Source organism: Acomys minous, assembly GCF_964271855.1.
Source record: "Acomys minous genome assembly, chromosome: 4".
Classification (NCBI taxonomy): domain Eukaryota; kingdom Metazoa; phylum Chordata; class Mammalia; order Rodentia; family Muridae; genus Acomys; species Acomys minous.
In genome coordinates, this window is record NC_140486.1 from 95,892,854 (window position 1) to 95,896,655 (window position 3,802).

Below are 3,802 nucleotides of genomic sequence, written 5' to 3' on the forward strand. Positions count from 1 at the left end.
TATGGACATGCTGGATTTTACTTATCCATTTATCACTGGTGGACTGTGGTTTTGGCTATTATGATTAATACTGCCAAGAACATTTGCATGTAATTGTTATGTGGACCCATATTTTCATTTTTTCTCTCATGCATACCTAGGAATGGAACTGTGGGTCATATGGTAACCCTGTGCTTTACATGTGAAAGAACTGTCAAACTGCATTCCAAAGAGATTGTGATTTTTAGCCCACAAAGTATACTTCTCTCTGCAGAATACATGGAAAACATCAGGTTTTTCATAGAAGATTCTAGAGCTGGCATGAATCTGTTAGGGATTGTCAGGCTTAGGCTTCCAGCCTTTCCCATATTCTCTACATGCAGGGCATCTGGTTTCAGTCATTAACAGCAACAGTGCCAACAGGGCACATATTTAAAATTAATGATCAAAATACAGATCAAAGAGAAGATATCCTGTTACCTCTGATTAAAGAGTAACTCAATACTTTGACAACAGGCCAGGTAAACGTTGCTTCTGAAATATAACAAGTGGTTCACAAAACAACCTTTAGCAGAACCCTAATTGGTAATTTCATCTCCAGTGTGAACTTTAAAAGGCTATTTCTTTGTGCAACCTTGGATTGTAGTCAGGCAGGGCTGAGAGAAAACTGTGGCCTCTTTATTTGTTGTTTCTCTTGCAGACATTTGAGTGAATAATGTAGAGCTCAACCTATCTCCACAAGAACTAAACAAACGATAATTTTGATTTTTTTATCATGAAGTATTTTAATTTCTATTTGTCTTTGATTTCATATATACAAGGTATTTTGATCATATCTACCCCTTCCCAGCATTTTCTCTCTCAAGTTCATGTCCTCTCTCTCTCTCTCTCTCTCTCTCTCTCTCTCTCTCTCTCTCTCTCTCTCTCTCTCTCTCTCTGTCTCTCTCTCACTGAATCTAAATCTAATGAGTGTTGTCCATAGGTGAACGGGTGTGGGGGCATCCACTAAAGATCCAACTTCAAGGTTGCACTCCCACAGCAGCCATCAGATGCCAACAGCTGTTCGGTTAGAGGCAGTGCCTCAGGAGTCCCTCTCACCTACAGTCTAGACTATGGAAAGACTGGCTTGAGCTTGCACCAACAGCCTCAGCTGCTCTGGGTTCACATGTGCAACAGTCCTGTCATGTCTGAATGACATTTTCTCAGAAGTCCTTCTCAAGGTAAAAATCTTTATATCCCCTCCTCTAGAATCTTTTCCAAGACTTGAGGAGCAGGCATATGATAGAGCCTTCCCATTGGGCTGAGCACTCCATAGTCATTTAGTCTCTCTACTTTGGCCGGTAGTGCTTCTCTATAATGACCCCCACTCACTTCGAAAAGAAGCTTCTTTGATGAGGGGAGAGAACTATACTGACCTATTGTGTATGGCTAAGGATTCAGAAGGTAGTTGGATACTATAGGATTTCAGCAAAACAACAATGGTAGGTTCTCCTTCACTGTTTACAACCTCTCCAGTCATAGGTACTTGTTTGGGTGTGGAGTACCAAGCTTGACTTCCATCCCACCAAAAAGGCCTTAATTCTAAGACAGCTGTTTGTTCACATTAGCTCCCAAGACATCAGTGCCACTATCGTACCATTGGACATATGTAGCTGGGCCATCCGTTATTACAATTCATGGGAATTACTACTGGGTAGGACCACTGATATCTTTTCTGCTTCAGCAGCTTATGTAGCACCTTCTAATACTATAAAAATTAGCCCATGATTCGATTTCAGTACCGTTGGTGACCTGTACTGTGACTGATGTGTGTATTGTCTACAATAGTGTCTTACTTTTTAATACTAGTATGCAACAAACAACAATTATATTAGCCTGCATTGTTTTAAGAGTCTCTTGGTCTACCACGGCCAACAACTCAAAGAAGCAGAATCTCACATCTGACACTGGGTATTTTGTTTGCTAATCTAATGGCTTCCAAGAAGAGCACTATCCTCCCAGTATAGAGCAATCCCAGCTAAACTGCATACTTATATAGGCAGAGATTTTTAAAAAGCTCGTAAAACAGTAAAGTTATACACAGAGGAATAGAAATAGATGCTATGAAGTGGGAAAGAGGAAACCAGTGTGGGCTGACTTCAGTGTGTGGAGGGTAGGAGGATAAAGCAGGGAGGAAGTCACTTCTTTAGGCCCAAGTTCCCAGCATGCAATCATAATATTTGGGTCACAAAAGGCATCATAGTCCAAAATGGGTTTTTTTTTGGTTGTTTTATAGAAAAAGAAAAATATAAGAAGAAAGCTACCCAGACGTGTGTGACTCCAAACTACCTCCAGTATTCGTCATAACACTGTTTATTAATTAAATAACATTAAAAAATATTGGGAAAAACAACAAGTAAACCTATTTTATAAGCTTTCTAACATTGATTTTTCACATGTCCTGTGTACATGACACATACTGCAGACAAAGCCAAGTATATGGTGTGGGTGTTCTTTAGAAATGGATTGTAATTCAAATTTAATTTACAAAAATGATAGAAAATCTCCTGTCTTTTTCCCTCTCATTAAATGAAAAAGCACATTGAATCAGACCTCAACTCCCTTGTCTCCAAAATTAAAATAATGAAAGTTAAGGAGCCTCTCATCTGAAATAGAAAGGACATTAGAAAAAATGGATATCCAATTTGATGGGGGAAAATTATCCTCTTATCGTGTTCTAAATAGCAGGAACTATTAGGACCACAGAGTAGCTGTTCAGTAGGCAGAGGAGAGGCCCCTGAGCTGACCTGTCACTAAGAGCTTGCTTTATCAAAAGTGAGTCATGAGGAAAGCACCCCCGTTGCTACTTGTATTTGAGCCATTTGTCTCTGGCACAAACCAGCACGCTACTGTGATAGAGAGCCTAAGGAGCCTTAGGACTTTTTCAGGAGCCCTTGGGGACCATGGCTTTTGTAGGTACATGAATGTTTCCAGTGTACAATCACAATATTTGGGTCAATAAAAATGACATCATAGGAAAGATGTTTACTTCAAGTTTGCCAAATACAAATAGCCAAATCACTATGAAGGTAACATTTATATAATTCCTGATTGTCTTATGGTTCTTCCTGCTGTATGCAGTTTATTTTATTCATGTGTAATAATATAAATATATACGTTAAAAAAAGAAATAATAAAAGAGACATCATAGTTCAAAATGTCTTTTCTTAAATTTTGTATAAAAAGAAAAACATAAGAAGAAAGGCACCCAGGATCATGTGACTCCGAACGCCCTACACTATTCCTCGTACCTGTGTTTCATAATCCACTCTCAGATTCTCTCCTTTGGTTCTCATCAAAATGCAAGCACACTTCGGAAGTATGACATGCACTTCACATGATTGAAGAGTAAGTGTTCAGCAGAAAGTTCAGGAAAGGGACCGTGTTCTACAGTGTGAGGCACAGATAATTTGGAGCTAAAACAAGCCTGAAAATGGAGAGGACATATAAAGGGGCAGAGAAAAGAAAGTCTGAACATGCGGAGACAGAGCCGAGAAGTCAGTGGGCCTGGTGTGCTTTGTAAGTGCTGTCACCAAGTCTGCTCATCAGCATAGAGCTGCTAAAGATTTCTTAGCCAATGATTTTGTATGTGATTTAAATCTCTCCTTGGTTTTACTTGCCCTTAATAATGAATAGAGAATGTGTAGAGCTATATCTTTGCTTTAAAAAAAAAAAAAGGGGATAGGTGTTTTAGAATGCAACAGTGGAGTCAGAATGCCTAGGTTCCAATTCTACTTACTAGTTGCTATGGTGGCTTAAAAACACATCTGGAATTAGCATGATG